Here is a 17927-nt window from a genome sequence, read left to right on the forward strand (position 1 = left end):
GATTGACTCGGAAGCAAGAAAGGGGGCATACAGATTGTCTAGTTTGGATGGTGACTTATTACCCAGAGCTTGGAACGCTATCCACCTCAAAAAACAGTGGTGTTAAATAACTAAGGTATGTATTCAAATCTACATTTTTATTCATTTTCAATATTATTATTCTTTTATCATGTTACTGACTTAAGCATCGGAGGGGAGTTAGAAAGGCTAACACCCACCCCTCACCTAGATTTTAGTGTTTTGTAGCCTGAAGATATGTGGTATCCCCACATGGAATGAAGTTAATTTGGGCCTTGTCGCCAGTCTATTTGGGCCTTGTCGACAGCTTCTAAGGGCCTTGCCGCCAGTTAAGGTATTATTCAATGCCTTCTAAGGTTTAAGGGGTTTTCACCTCTTCTTAAGATCGCCAGTAGCACACGTTTATTCGGCCGTAGTTCGAGAGAAGGGGCCAGCACATGAAATACAGTGACTTGTTACCTCGTTATCCTCAGCTATTGGTTTGAATCTCAAGTTTATGGTAGACGTACCATTTCCTAAGTTTTAAGGGGTTTTCACCTCTTCTAAGGGCCTTATCGCCGGTTTATTCCTAAGGTTTAATGGGTTTTCACCTCTTCAAAGGGCCTTGTCGCCAGTTTGTTTGGGCCTTGTCGCCAGAATTTCTGAAATTATTTTCAGGATAATGTTGCAGGTCTATCAATGTATCCTTATGATTAGAGGAGCATCCTGAAAAGTAATCTTATTACTAGGATGAAATGGTCTATAAATTATCAGAGTTAGTTGCTATACGATGATGGTATGATTTCATATTTGTCAATATCTTATATTTCGTATTACTTGTCTTATTTATAAGATGAATTTTATGACTTAGTGTTGGTTTATTGAATTAGACCTAATTTGTTAAGAAACTTCACCTAGATTTTTACATCCTAATGAAATCAATTTCTTTTTTCTGAGGATTTAGTAACGTAAACAAAGATAAAATACCAACACGAGTCATAAAAAGTTGTTATACTCAAAACAGATCCCATACATCCGAACCATCATATTGTTCAAAAACAGGAAATTAAAGTTAGTTTGGGCTTCGTCCTGAACCAGGATCCCTCCACCCAATCAACTATTCTAAGCATGTTATATTATCCTTACACAACCAAAATAAGAATTGTTCAGACAACCATCAGAAACACATCAAAACAACCTGAACACCAGGTTCAAACCTTGTTACCTTCACCATGATCACCCTCCTTCTCCGACTCTATCACCTCACCAGCCTTAGTTTCCTTCATCTCCTCACTAGCACCCGTCTCCTTAATCACCTCAGAGGTACCTGCCACATCTGCTTCTTCAACCTTCTCACCCGTCAGCATCTTCAGCTTCTTCTTCCAAGCCGCAGAATTTCAGGAATCCATCACATAGCCCTTCGCTTGCACCTCCTCTGACATCTTGAGCATTGACTCCAGAATAATGGTGGCTGCAGGTTTCTTGGCCTCTTCAATGAACTCAGTCTTCTCCAACTCAAATGAAGTTCTGAGATCCACAATCTCTTTGTCCTTCTTTTTGAGAAGCTTGTTCTTTATGTCAGCAGCATGTAGAAGATCGGCAATCTTGACCTCAGCCTCTTTCAGATCCAATTCAGCGTCTTAGGATCTCTGATGGTAACCTTCAGTTTTCTGTTATCCCCAAATTAACATAAGTTTTTCTGCATATTACTATTTTCAGGATAAACAAAGATACTTACTGTTCCGAGAAAGTTGGCGAGAGCTTGCAACTTCTCTACAGCATCGGTAGTGCTCATCTCGACAAAGGGCTCAGTTTCAGCTGAAGTGGTGGCCTTCCTTTTCTTCTGGGCAGCGCTCTTCTGACGAGTTGTTGGAAGCCTTACTTTCGGAGAGAGGGTCTTGGAGTGTTCATATTTCACCACGGTCCTATCCTCGATGAGATCGTCCAGGTCAACTAAGCTGAAGGAAGATTTTGGCTTTGGCATCTCTACACATTGATTTATCAAGTTATTCTCAAGAAAGTCAAATCCTAAGAATTTTATGAAATACCCAAGATACTTACCAGAATACATACTTTCAAGAGACTTTGCAGCGGTCACGCTTGTTTCCCCTGTTTCTTCTTCTAACCAGAATTCCCTATCTTCTGCCGAAATTTTGAACAACGCCTTGAGCCTTCGATTCGTATCCTTCTTGTACCTTATCAAATCCTCAAACACAACTGCAAAAAAGAAACTGTATTAATATAAATCATTTGCAAAAAGAAATTCTATCCTAAGTATTTCCTACCCTTGTGAACCCATTTAACAGGCAAGCTTATTCCGTCGGGAATAGAGTCACGACGAACGAAAAAGAATTTTTTCTTCCAATCGGGGTCACTACCGGACACCTTGGGAACCATGTATAGGTGGCTAGATTTGGATTGAAGGCAATAGCGGTAAGATCCGTGTGTACGGAGGTTATAGGTTGCTGCTATCTCAGGCACACCTATGGACAGCTCGTGGGTTCTATTTAATCGATCTACTGTGGCCAAGACTCTCCACACCATTGGCATGACTTGGGAGTAACCCGGTGACATCAAAGAACTCTTTGATAAGCGGAGAAAATGGATATGAAAGGCCGATCGAAAAGGGGTAATGGAAAAAGCAAACCCAGGTTTTAGAAGAGAAGTCAGCCTTGACTTTAGGGTCATATGGTCTAATAATGGCCTCAGCGGGTAACAAACCTGAATCATTCAGAAACCTAATGTCGAGATCTTTAAAAAGACACTGGTCTTCGTCAGTAGCAGGGATGTGAGTCTGGTCAACGAAATCTTCCGAGGTTACGAAGGAGTAAGGATTGGGCGTTCGAGGGGTTCTTTTCCTCATTATTGTCCGAATTGGAAGAAAAGTTTCAGAAAATTAAGAAGACAAGAGAGAGAGAAACTGACCTGGATAACAGAGCGAAGAAAAGAGTATATGAATTAAAAAATTGATTAACGGTTAATTATAAGCCACAAAGACGGTTATATTTTTTCCTCAATCCGCGTGCACGTCCTTTCAAGCAGCAGGAGATATTATTGTTTTTGAAATTTGAAATTTTTACAGCTGTCACTTGCTATAAAAATTGGGGGCAATTGTTGGGTGTCGATTTTTTATCCTCAGGATTGGCTACGATTCAAGGATTCCAAGCTATACTGCCGACGCTAATATTCCGAGGATGATGTTTGACTAATTCAATTGTTCTATATTATTTTTATTTGTTTGTTTTGCAGATAAGACCACGTGATTAATGTGACTATAAGAACGTGGGATTGCAACGGATATTATTTGAACTTCGTCAACTCGAACGTGGGCAAGCAACGGATAATGGAAGAATTAGTCTAGGGTTTCCGGATTATTCGGAATTTCTGTTGTAACTTTTTCTTATTTAAACAAGCTGGTAGATACGATTAGAACACACACCTCACTACTTAGCTTCTAGCAATCACTGTAACACTTAGCATTCGATTTTCTATCAGCTCCACCACTTGTAATCACCTTTTTACTATTAATAATATTGACGGTGATAGTTTTCACCGTCCGGGGGTTTTTGTGCCGGAGATTATCACAAACAAGCGCTTTTTCCCTCGTAATCAAATCATTGTGTTCACTCATTTTACCATCAAGTACTCTACCTCACGTACTAATTTGATCAAAAGTTACTTTGTTAATTTTTGACCGAAACACTTATCCAACCCCTGTAACACACGGGTCAATAACCTAGTGAATGAATATAAACAAGGAAAGTGAAGGTGTTCTTGTTTGTAGTCATTAGTCAGTTACGAAGTCTTGGTTTCAAAATTTGAGTAGGAAGATTAGTTGATACATCATACATGACGTGACTAAATTACTAATTTTTAAACGAATATATGAAAGAATGAATCTAAATGAACAACCATAAATAATAGTAATCATGTTCATGAACATAAATAAATGAATAAGAGTTTGTTTTCTCAAAAAATAAATGGATATAAACGAGTTCCTAGTCGAACAATTTAATAAAGTTTGATTCTCTATCAATGATATCCTTCTTTAATAGAACCTCAAAAGTAATAAAAATTTAAGTTTGTATTACCAACATCGTATGCATTATCATGCAATGAACCGAATCAATTTATTAAAATACAATTTACATACAAAATCATAACTTTGGCATAGAGGACAGAAGAAAAATAGGTAGAAAAACTGAAAATTTCCCATAAAGAATAAAATAATATTAATTACTTAAAACATTACAAACAAATTCTAGATTTGTTACACGCTATAATACAAACACTACCAAATTTGGTAGTTTTCACCTTTTAATAATACAAAAATGGATCCATACCAAATACAAAAGTTGAAGGCATTTATTATTATAATATCTACGTTAGGGATGATCAATAAAAGAGATTTAGCATAAGTGCAAGTGCATAAATCGTACTTGAAATCAAGCAGGCTTTGTGGGAGGCTTCAAGTGATATATGCATTGTTTAAGAAGCTTAATCGTATCCGCATTTGAGACATCCGGAAGTGGCCTGATGGTGAAGTAAGTCTGCAGAAAACTAGTGAACAAAATAGCCGAAGCCACCAACAAAGCCATCGTCTTCCACGTGCTACTAAAGTACACGTTAATCAGCTCCGCCGCCCATGTCTTATACTTACTCTTGCAGTGCTTCTCGATCTCTCTTCGAAGATGGCTAAACATGTAAAGATTAACCGCGGGTGCTTCAATCTCATCGTACATCTTCACCACTTCTTCATCACGTCCTAGACTATGAAGCAATATATTATTATTCCTCAACTCCTTCACATCATCGCGCTGAATAACCAACGACTTCATTACTCGAATGTAAGTCGAAATCCTGAAGTCGTTTGGGTTATGTGCGCACATCTCGTACGCAATCATGTTTAAGTAAATGGCTTTGGTATTTGCGGACACTGCTCTACGTACAAGCTCAAGCTCACCGTAGCAACAATGTGACACAAACTTAATGTCTTCGTTTGAAGACTCGTTGTCGATCCGTTTCAAGAATATCCCTTTAGCTTTGAGTTCCATAACCGAAGCAAACGATGGATTTCGTTTCACATAATTGTAATCGTCGTCTGAGTGTTTAGGCTCTTTATTCCATATTCGGCGCATGGTCGAACCGGTAGAATTTTGGGTGGAACCGAGGCCAAGAGAAGCTGGCAGTGAGATGAAATAAGTCCTATAATTATTAGAGACAATATATCAGTTAGTATCTATCGTCACATTATTAAAACAATTAGAATATATATAGTACGTGATTATGTTCCGTAGTATTCATTATGAGACAATTGCCACGTTAAAAAAAAACAAAACAAAAACACATTTAAACTAAAATCATTCAAGGGCATTGTTATATCATCATCACATTTTCATTTATTTTTAGTTTGAGGCTTGAACTACTAATCATCTAATATCTTTCTAATTATGTAAAATAACACAACATACAATAAACCCAAAATAATATATTGTCTATAATACCTGTAAAGCTCAAGAAGATGAAGTGGCTTCTTGTCTTCAAGAACCTTTTCGCTCCTGTTCATCACCTCACCATAGTTCAAGTAGTTAAAGAACCGATTAAGAGCGTCTTCACCTTTGTCACTGAATCTTATATCCAGTAGAACTTCAAGTACAACAAACGGGATTTGGTTCTCTAACAAGAATATGTCACGAGCCACGTTTGCGAACCCTAATGCGCCTAAATACTCGTTATTCAACAACAACTTAATGTTCACACGAGATATGCAATCTATGAAGAATAAAACAAAGCAAGCATCGCGTAACATCATTCGAGTAAACTCCTCATCATTGTAACCATCCGTAGAACCATCAATATAACATTTTCGGGCATCTTTAACCACTTCAAACACCTTGTTATATAAGTGACCAATGGTTTTCCCGCAGCCAATGCGAAATTCCTCTAGGGTAATGAGTTTGTACTTCTCGGCTTGGACGAGCTAGGGTTGGTTATGGTGGTATGGGCCAAGTGAAACGACTGCGGGGTCATAGTACTCTTTGTTTTTCCAACCTTTTTCGCCTTTTTTGAGAAGTGGTGGCACTCGTTCGATGCGTCGTTCGCGGTTGGTGACCTCTTTGCCTCTTATGAAGCCTTCCCACTCCTTTACTAAGCCGATGTTGGTGCTGGCCGGATTATTATCACGGATTTCAATCATTACGTCCTCATTTTCGGACATCTCCATCATCTAAGTTGAGTTTGTGTACGTGTTTCTGTTGCCCAAATGGTACAAGGTAGATTAAAGAGTTAGCATCAAATAATTATGGTGATGTTTGGTAAATCTTGTGCTAAATCATGTAGAGACCTGACTAAGAGGTAGCATCTTAATCGTTCAACATGTCTTTAAAATCTAATTATTAAGAGGTTTCATGAATCACTCAAAAATATTTTTTAGCGAATCAAACATAGTATACTTACCAATTTAAAAGTAGTCTTTTGATGGAATCATTAAAAGACTACCAAATAGTCCATAAATTTATAAGTTATTGATAAGTGACTGATTACTTGAATGATGGACTCACCAGTGTAAATATTGAAAAAAAGAGTTTTAAAAGGAACATAAATTTCACTCCTATTTTATATTTCTGCGGACACATATACATGATCGCTCATTTGAGTAAGCAGTCCTCTAGCATACACACATTAATAGTTAAATATAGAAAATATAACACATTAACACACTAAGTTATAAAGTTTGAAATAGAAAGCAACCGACCACTGAGGCACACATTGATCATATAGTTACAGTTGATTAATCACGAGAGGTTAATTCATCGGATCCAAACTCTGAGGAGTGCTCCATCGGATTCCAAAGATTGCATCAATATAAATAAGTCATTTGCATGTGTAAAATGAATTTCTAATATGAGTGTACGACGGAATTCGTATTCTTGAGTTTAGTTAAATGCGTTGTTAGTTTGGGTTTGGGTAGAGTCGAACGTGCCTAGCTAAATAGGTTATTTTCAAGTAGACTTAACGGATTCATGTTTTCATCCGTTAATTTTTAAATTTTTAACTGAAAAGTTAAAAGATTAAACAAATTTGAGCATTAAGTTTTTTTATATGCATTGGCACGTAACTTGTAATTGAGAGTATTAACGTGCAAAAAATAACAAAAGTAAAACTTTGGGTTATAAGACAAAGGATCATGCTCATGTCAACGCGTGAAAAGTCATTTCGTATTACGGGTTCATGTGTGACACGATGTTGAGTTCTTGTCATGTTTCGAGTCGTGTGGGCTTCGGTTTGTCAACACGTAAACATGACCATTTAACGCCGTATAATTTACATCTTAGGGCATGTTTGGGATTGAGTTTGAAAATACCTTATTGGCTTATTGGCTTTTTCAAAAAGACAATAAGTTAAATGGTGTTTGTCAATCACAAAAAAGCCTTTTATTTTAGCTTTTTAAAAGAGTTAAAAAACAGTTTTCCAAAAGCCTCAAATCCTGACTTTTCAAAATGGCTTTTTAAAAGTCATAAGCACTTTTCAAACTAAATCCCAAACATGCTCTTAAAGCGACTTATTACATGGCATTTGGAATCATAAGAATTCCATGATTGAACGTTCCATGATTGAACGTTCCGCTAAACTAATCTTATCTTAGGAAACTAATATCACATCATGGCATTTGGAATCATAAGAATTTCATGATTGAACCATCCGTACTCGTGCGTTTTGGCCCGTGTTTTGAAGTATAACGTCGGGGGCACACCCCCTGGCGTTTTGGCCTTTTTTTGAACGTTGTATATATAACGCGAGATTTTGGCTTAAATATCAAAAAATAGCTGTTAGTTGTTACCGTTGGAGAATAAAAAAATTATTATTATTTCCTATATATTAAATCCTCCCATCCCCAATCAAAACTCATCAAACTTATTAAAAATCTCTTTCAACTCTATATTTTCTCACACAAAATTCACTATATAAATGGATCCTCCATCTATATATAAAAAGTTTTTCGGGCCCGACCAACAAGCCGACGACGAAGCGGAGGAACAGGCGGTTACGAGTGCGATTATGCTCGCGACAACTTATATGAGTTCCGTTACGAGTGCGATTAGCTCTCCACCACCCCCGTTTCAAAAAGAGCATATATCGAACGAGATCGTACCGAAGCCAACAACCGGTTGATGGCGGATTACTTCTGCGACTCGCCGAGATACAAGAACCCGAAGACCTTTAGGCGTCGTTTTCGGATGTCTAAAATTTTATTTATGCGCATCACCAATGATTTGGAGCATGAGCTTGATTACTTTAAGCAAAAGCCGGACGGTCGAGGGACGCTAGGATTCCTGGCTATTCAGAAGGTTACGTCAGCCGTACGCGTGCTCGCATACGGAAACACGGGCGACATCAACGACGAGTATTTAAAGATTGCCGATAAAACAACTCGGGACACCGTGGAGTATTTTTGTTACGGTACGTTTTGTTTTGTTTTTTTAAATATTTTTATCACTTGTTTACTTTATTTTATAAAAGTTGTGTAAAATATAGGAATATTCAAACTATATGGACCACATTATCTGAGAGGGCCCAACTGTAACGATCTACAACGTCTTTACGAGGCACATACAAGGGTGCATGGTTTCTCCGGCATGATAGGGAGTGTAGATTGCATGCACTGGGAATGGGCTAATTGTCCAACTGCATGGCGAGGTCAATTCACACGAGGTGACCAAAAGGGACCAACGGTCAGCCTTCAAGATGACGAGGATGAAGACGACGAGGACGACAACGACGACAAGTAGTTTTTTTATTTTAATGAAATAATTTAATAAAATTATAAAAAAAAAAAACAAAAAGTGTAAAAGTGACTGGGCGCCACGTGGCACATAAGGCCTGGGGTGGAAAGTTATGACTACACCCTGTATTTGTAAAAAACAATAACTCTGACTGGGCGTCACGTGGTGCATAATACCTTGGGGTGGAGAGTTATGACTACTCATGGTCTAATACCACAACATAGTCGCTGTTACCTTAGAGAGAAAACAACCGAATGACATGACCTTTGATTAGAACCTTGTCAACTAAACGAGTGAAGACATAAGTGTGATTGTGTGTGTAAAAAAAATATAAAGAAAGAGAGAGAGAGTTACCTTTGTGGTGCAATTGAAGACATTGCTTAAACTGGTTACTTGAATTGATTGCTTGAAATGGAGAAGTGCCTAAGATGGTGAATATAAAGCAGTCAAAAGTGTATATTCTAGTTCAGAGAATAAGAATTTGCTTGCAACGTTGGCTAACCTACACCACTCCAGTCTTAATCCTTTTGCTTTAAATGATTCTTATTCTTCATAAAATACACCATGCGTTTCACACGTTGCAATGTAAAGCTTATTGCCGATTATCAAACACATCAAATAATATTTTGATAAAACAAAATTAAGTACACCTATAACACTATACAACAAAATTAAATTAAGTGCACCTATAACATTACAACCAATTTTACTTTAATATAAGAACTATGATAGAAATTCGTGAATTACACGAGTTAAAACTGGAATAACCCCCTTATATGCATCACACCTTGACCGTTGGCTTGCGTATCTTTTCTAACAACACGGATGTTTAATTTGCGAGCACTTTTACATTACTATAGAAATTAGTATAAGTAGTGACATGAATAATGGGAGTTAAAAGACATGAATACTTTTAAATTTGATAGATATACGTAAAGACTAAAGAGTACTTCAATAAAGCAATTTTAATCGGATTTATATATCATTATTTCAAGACAAAATAACATAATAATTCTTTACGATCATACAAAATTGCAGTTTGCATCATGTATGTTTTAAATTTTAAACTCACTTTATTCATCGTTTTTATTTTATTTTTCATTCTCTAGGCTAACTTTTGTTAGTTTTCATTGTTAGCTTATTGAATGTGAAATACATATATCTATATATATATATGTATATATATATATATACACATATATATATACATATATATATATATACATATATATATATATACATATATATATATAAACGAAACCTTTAAAATCCTACGTGTCGTGCTTTGGTCACTTCTCATCCTTAGAGAGTTACTAGATTGTTTTATTTGTAAATGGAGTCTTCTTATGTATTTGACCTGAAGTCACGAGTATGGGTCTCACCAAACACATATAGCTCTTAAATGGGCTATAACATCTCATTAAATTAAAAATTAGTCTAACAAAATATTTGATATGAGAATCCTATAAAATAAGGATATGCTCAAAAATAATATCCAATTTAATAAAAAAAATATATTATTTATAGTTAAGAAACAACTTTATAGTAAAAAAAATAAGCGGGTCATGTGTCTCATCAAACCCAGATAGCTTTTAAACCGAGTTATAACGTCTCATTTATTTGTGAAACTCTTTCATCATCAAATCATAAGTATATTATTTACAATAAATAAAAATATAATCCAAAAAATATATAAATATTAGAAACGAATAATTTAAAAATAACCCCCGTAATACAGGAGATAAAAGCTAGTATAACATTAAATTTATCATCCCCTTACATTTACGCCTTCAATTATATCATTGTTCTCCTTTTATTGTTGCCACTCTCGCCATCATTGCCCTTTTATTGCCATCTCGTTCGATCATTTCTTAAAAATCAATGATGACAGTTTATTAAGTTGCTGCCTTTTTGCTCAATGAAAAAAAAAGGTTGTACATTGATGTGTGGGTGAAAAATCGTATTTTAAGTGTTTAATATTGTGTGTTTTAATTTGTTATATCTATCGAACATGAGTACTTTGAGTGGTTTAATGTTTACATGTGCTCGAATCTTAAAATACTAATTTGGAGCTTTAAGGATGGTGAGGAATCCAGTGACAGTAAATAAGAAGCAATCCAGGGGGTCATAAGTAATTCATGCACGTTTAAAGTAAAACGGATATATCCGGGGCTAGAAAATAAGTTACGGGACCCATAATATATGAATTTTGGGTTTCTCAATGAGACAAAATTGAAAATGGAATAATCTTGTTGCTATAGTCACCGTAAGCTACGATGGCACCACCGTAGCTTACGGTGGTGCTGGAACCCGTAAGACAGAGAAGCAGAATCGTAGCCTACAGAGCCGTTGTAAGCTATGGTGCCTTGGCCGTAGCATATGGCGGGCACTAACGGGGATGTAACAACTCGGATTTTCTAAATTAATATTCATTAATCAAAACCCGACCCGCTTTTATATTCGGGAATCTTTACCAAGAAAATATCGCGTTATTTGAATTAATATTATTTTTATAATTATTCGATATTATGTTTAATTAATATATATAAAATAACTTTGGTTTATATACATTTATAACCCTAAACTATAATTTACTCTATTTTTGTTTCCATGCCTAAACTTTAAGGACCAACTTGCAATTATTATAAAACCTATTATCCAAACCCTAAAACCCATTACCAAACCCATATCCAAACCCTAACCCTAACCCTAACCCTAACCCTAACCCGTTTAGTTTTCTTGTGCCTAAATCCTCGTTCTATAAATATTTTAAAGATCACAAAGTTCATAATTAATTTATATTTTTGCAAAACCAACATGTTAATTAATTCTGTTTCCGAATCTTGGTTAATAATTATATATATATATATATATATATATATATATATATATATAGAGAGAGAGAGAGAGAGAGAAAAGGGTTCAAATAAAAAGAAGTTGTTTTTTAGGAATGGTAAGAACCAATAGAATTTTGACATTTGGAATTAAAACCTATGGTGAAAGAATAATTCTAGGAAACTATGACGGTTTTTGGTAATTTTAAATCTCAACCATTGATTGATATGATCCAATGGCTATGATTTATTCTTAGTCTTTCTAGGAAACTACTTATTTTTAGGATAACCCTCCCTATATATATATATATAGCCTTAAGTTCAGGAGAGAAATGATATTAGTGCGAGAAATGAATATAAGCCACTAGTTTTATTTTAGGTTTTAAATATTTAAGAATAAATAAAAAAAGATGTAAATGCAACAATAAATGCATTCTCTTTCTTTAACTAATACAACTAATATGATGATAATAAATCTCTCTAATTAATATATCTAACTAGTTTAACTATAATAATTAAAAAGATAAAAGCACTAATTTGGTATTATTTTTTATTTACAACCTATTCATTTTATCCAACAAAAATATAATTTATTCATATAATACTATTTATTTATATTAAAAAATAATTTCTTTCCACTCAATTTATTAGCATATATCAACGTGTTTTTTAACAATAAATATCAAAACAATATATATATATATATACATATATATATATATGTTTTTCAATTGATATGCCTATAAAAATTATTGTCATAAATATTAATAAAAAAATATCATACAAATGTGTCCACTAAATATTAATAATAAATATACAACCTACACAAAATTATATAACCTACACTTGTTTTGAACAATAAAAACGTACAACATACAAAAAAGCATACAACTTACATATGTAATTCGACATCAACAATTATATAAACTACATAAAGATACACATATCTTATACGTGCGTAAGTTATATGTTTTTCATATCTTGGTTATATATTTTCTTATTCTTATAACAAGTGTAGGTTATATGTTTTTGTGTATGTTGCATAATTTTTATGGCATTTAATGCAAACATGTGTATGATAGTTTTTTGTATTATTCATCACAATGTAATTACGTGTTGATAGATATTGATATGTTGAGTTGGAAGAAGTTGGTTTTGAATAAATTGTATTTGTGTAAGATAAAATTTTCATGTGCAAGTTATATATTTTTCATGTGTAGGTTATACGTTTTCGTGTGCGTGTGTATTTTATTGATGATGAATTTTGGGTGTAGGTTATATGCTTTTCGTGTGTAGGTTATATGTTTTTGTGTAGGTTGTATCTTTTTTGTTGATATTTAATGCAAACACGTATAACATAGTTTTTTGTATTATTCATCACAATGTAAGTACGTGTTTATGGATATTAATATATTGAGTTGGAAGAAATTGGTTTTGATAGAAAGAAATTTTAATGTATAAACAAATTGTACTTACATAGGATAAAAATTCAAGAGATAAAAAATAAGTTATAAAAATAAATTAGTTCTTAAAATTTTTCAATTATAATAATTTGATTAGTTATATTATTTAAATCGATAACTATTATGGTTTATTAGTTATATTAATTGAATAAAGAGAATGCATTTATAGTTTCTTTATTTATATTTAAACGTTTAAAACCTAAAACAAAACTAGTGGCTCATATTCATTTCTTGCATTTCTCGCAGTAATTTCATTTCTCTCTTGAACCATCCCATATGTAGGTATATGTATATTATTATTAAAAGATTAATAAAGGTTTTAATAAAAATTTAAATAAGGTTTAGTTTAAAATGCATAATATTACCTTGTTAATTTATGTATTAAAAATATGGTTTAAGTATTTTATAAGAGATCGTATTTTATATATATATTATTATTTATTATTTATCTATTATTTATGATATTAATATGAAAGAAATCTTTATTAGTATTATATATATATATATATATATATATTAAACGTATACTTAGGGGTGTTTGTTTTTTTACAAAAGAGCTTCCTGACCTCTTATGTCTGCGCCGTGTAGACCACGCGCAGACATTGAGGCTTACAGACTGTTTGTTTTTCTGAAGACAATTCATTAAAAAATGTCTGAGCGCCCTCTTCTTCGCGCAGACATGAAACATTCACTTCTCACATCTTCTAAACTCATTCACATCTTCACATAAACATCAGACATTATCTCCACACAACCCTAGCCCCAATATCTCCCACCATCTTCCCGTCACCCCTCTCCCAACCTCCGGCGCCGCCCTCCACCCCCATCTCTAGCCGCCACACACTCCGGCACCACCTCCGGCTGCCGCACTACAACCCCACCTCTCCCAGCTGATTTCGTTTTCGGGTTCTGGTACTTCTGAGGTATTTGATTGATTGATTCATGTTATTATTATTATTTTTTTTTTTTCTAATCAATTAATTAATTAATTAATTAATTATGTGTTAGGTTAAAGGTGAAGTGTTGGAAGATGGAAGCACTTACACTATTTAGGACACTTTTGCTCATGCAGATAAGTACCTACCTAATTATGTAATTAGCTTTCACGGGTTTCAAGTCAAAACGTTCTAACCGACCCGAAACCTGCTACAACAGGGGAAAATGAGTGTAATTTAAGTATTCTAAAGTAATGTGATGTAACAAAAATTTTTATTTCTTGTTGTTTGATGTATACTAGCCTGCTAAACGAGTGACCTTTTTCCTGTTGTAGCGGTCTATGGCTCTATCGTTGTCTAAATAGAAGGTTGTTACATCGAAAATGTAGTTCGTTACATACACTAATTAAAAGATGTGAAATTTCATTTCATTTTATTTTCAGTCCATCCAATGAGCATATAAAAAGCTTATTAAGGGGTTCAATGGGAAAGAAACAACAATGACCTATAAAATGCTTATTAGAGACTTCCATTAAAGAGGTAAACAAGGTGGGTAGAAAATGTTTGAGTTTGCGAAAATATTCATGGAACAACTTAGGACGTGCCATTCGGAAATACTCATGTGCACGTTGGTGCTGTTGATGCTGAAGAAGATGAGGTTCAAGCACCCGGCACTGCATCAAATCAGAGTATATGACACAGTTACGAGATGAAATTGTTGAGCTGTTCATGAAAAGTACCGAACACATTATTTATAAAAAAATGTTATTGTGGTTTTATGAGTGTTTGACTATTATTTAAATTTCTATGTTGAATGACTTTTTTATTGAAATTTCAGCTTATTTAAAAATTTATGTGTTATTTTAGCAGTCTGCAGACGTTAAAAAACAAACAGTCTTTTTCTTGCAGACTGCAGATGTTTGGTCCACATCTTCTGCTACAGATGCCTGCAGATGTGGTCCGCAGACTGCAGACATTTTACCTCTTAAAAAACAAATAGCACCTTAGTTTAAAATAAACATTTGAAACAAATCTCTTGTTATAATCTATCTAAAATTTTATAATTATTTATTTAAGTATTTTATTTATAATTATAATTTTTCATAATTAAAATATACTATTTATTAGAGCAAATACTTCAAAATAATAAAGTTGCTAAAAAATATAGGTAATATTTAACTTTTACAAGAACACTCTATCATCAAATCTCGAACCTCTATCTAGTTTTAACTTCGTTATTCAATCCATATTTATTTCATCAATTTATGTTACTTAGGATTTCTCGTCGGTAATTTCTGAAGAGCGTGATTTATCGCTTTCTTGTTGTATTCATTTCCACTTTGTTTATTTGAGCATGTGAGTATCTCACTCCCCCCCTTTTTACTCATTTTTACTGTTTTGGGGACATATGCGTTCGTAGATATTTTATTACTATATATTACTTAACTTACAGCTGTTAGTCATATGTGTTTAACAATTTATGTCTAACGTGTTATATGCTTATATGCTTTACTTGAATACACTTCAGAGAGGTCTAACATATTCTCATACTAGTATGATCTTACGCCCGTCGTGTTAGCCATCATCCAATTCATCTGGAATTGAGCTTACCGACAACATATTTACTTGCTCATTTAGTTAAATTGTTTATCTCACTTGACACAGTTTGCTCTTTTATTTATTATTATATATTCAGAAAATATGGTGTTTTACTCACTCAACCTAGTGTTGACAAAACCTGTTTGTATTTTTAACGTATATGTAGGTCATCATGTGATATGATTCTCAAGCTTGTTTGGAAGAAAACTTAGGATTGCATGCTAAAGTGAAAAAACAAGAACTTAAATTTTTATTTTGTCTTTACTTATCTTAATTTTGGATTATGTATTTGGTATTTGAAAATTGTTGGTTTTATTTAATTTGAATTAATAGATATTATAATTTAATTATTGCATGATAGTACCTTAAGAGCTGTGAGCAATCAGCTCACGTCCCGACATTTCCACCTTAGGTTGGGGTGTGACAAGGAAACTCGTTTTTTTATTATTTTTCTTCCATACTTAAGTCGGGTTAAACCCTAGAACGATTATCTTTCATAACCTATCATATTGGGGCGATTTTGGAGCCATTATACACCAGCTTAACACCTACCAATAATCACAATCATCCATTTTCTCAACATCTCAACCAAGAATCAAGATCTTCAAGATGCATATACTAGGCTAAAGCTTCCTTGACCACCTTCGGGCATAGGGTTGTGTTTGTGGCTAAACTTTAGGTACTTTAACCTTCGTTATTGTATTTGGATTTGGTTAATCATTCCGTTAGTCAAATATCTATGTTTGTTTATGTGATTGAACCATTTTTCGCAATTGAATGTATTGAAGTTTTATCAGTTAATTGATTTGCGGTCATCAGCTTTTAGGATTAGGTTCTTAGAGTCATTAACCATTTTTTCTTTAACCATTAAGACAATTGCATTTAACAAACCTTAAAATTGATAATCAGTTAGGTTATTATTCATCCAAACCAATTGTTCGAATTTAATTATGTCAATCAGTAAGGTCAAATATCTAGTCATTTGATTATAGTTATAAACAAACAAGTTTTACAAGTAGGTTTAATCATATAGGTCTAGTCCACTTCACAACCTGAACCCTGGAGTTTAGTTATCTCTCTAATACTATTTTACAATCAAAGTGTAATAGTATCTTAACAATTAAGGTGCCGTTTGTTTTTTCAGAGGTAAAATGTCTGCAGTCTACGGACCACATCTGCAGGCATCTGCAACAGAAGAGGTGGACCAAACCTTTGCAGTCTGCAATAGGAAGACTGTTTTTTTTAACGTCTGCAGGCTGCTAACAATTGCATTAATAACAATTGAACTATTATGCAAACTAATCAATTTCTACAAATTCAAATTAGTTTCTACAAACAACTTAATTTCATCATTTAGATCTCATCATATATATATATATATATATACATATACAATCTAACATGCTAGGTTTAAAATTCATGTCTACACAAAAACAACTATTGACAACTTCACTAATATAAATCATTTCCAACATGAGTTGTTTGTGTTCCGTCCCAAGCACTTGACCATCAATCTTTATTTATGCACAAGCTTTACCTAGGACATATAAAGCCAAATTTTAGTACTCATGAATAACATTATATAAATCATACTTTCAATAAACACAAAAGCCAATGAACAAAAAATAATTCAACACACACAATTATATGCATCAACAAAATCCACCATGATAATGTCCTACTAAACAACCCGTTTTAGCCCGTTAGTGCAAATTTCTCGCGTAACCCATTTGCTAGTATTTAAAACCCATATAACACCTTCTAACAAACGAATACAACCAATTAATAACAATATTCATCGAACCTAAACTTTTTACAAACTTTTTTCAACTACAAACTAATAATAGTATTCATCAAACCTAAACTTTCTACAAACTAATAACAATCTAACGAAATTAATAAAAAACTACAAGCTTTTTTTAACTACAAACTAGTAACAATATTAATCAAACCTAAACTTTCTATAAACATTTTTCAACTACAAACTAATAACAATAATTCATCAAACCTAAGCTTTATACAAACTATTAATAATCTAACGAAATTAACAACAAACTTTAACAATTAACAAAATACTACAAACTTTAACAAAAACACGTCATCACCGCAATGTCAGCCTAGAATAAAAATGGGGCCGGTATACTACATATTAGTGATACATCGTTTGCATCATTTTGTGGTTCCTGTGAGTTTCTTCTGCTTCTTTCTCTTTGATCAATAAATAGGTTGTATTTACTTAATGTTGCCTTCGGTTTGGGAATCATGCAGCGAGAATTAAAAAACAATTCAAAATATGGGAATTACATATTTTGTGAT

At 33.6% G+C, this 17927-nt stretch overlaps 1 pseudogene across 1 annotated transcript; it reads right to left on the reverse strand.

Annotated features, from left to right (window-relative positions):
• Positions 1–4397: 4397 nt before the first annotated feature.
• LOC143572757 (UPF0481 protein At3g47200-like) lies at positions 4398–9157 on the reverse strand (annotated as a pseudogene). Its single transcript, XR_013142318.1, has 3 exons — positions 9135–9157; positions 5502–6248; positions 4398–5202 (listed from the first exon to the last, which is right to left on the reverse strand). The product of XR_013142318.1 is annotated as a UPF0481 protein At3g47200-like (transcript).
• Between the last annotated feature and the right edge of the window lie 8770 nt (positions 9158–17927).

Source organism: Bidens hawaiensis, unplaced genomic scaffold (assembly GCF_021521415.1).
Source record: "Bidens hawaiensis isolate Kalapana, Puna unplaced genomic scaffold, B.hawaiensis_p1.1 tig00026006_1, whole genome shotgun sequence".
NCBI classification, from domain to species: Eukaryota; Viridiplantae; Streptophyta; class Magnoliopsida; order Asterales; family Asteraceae; genus Bidens; species Bidens hawaiensis.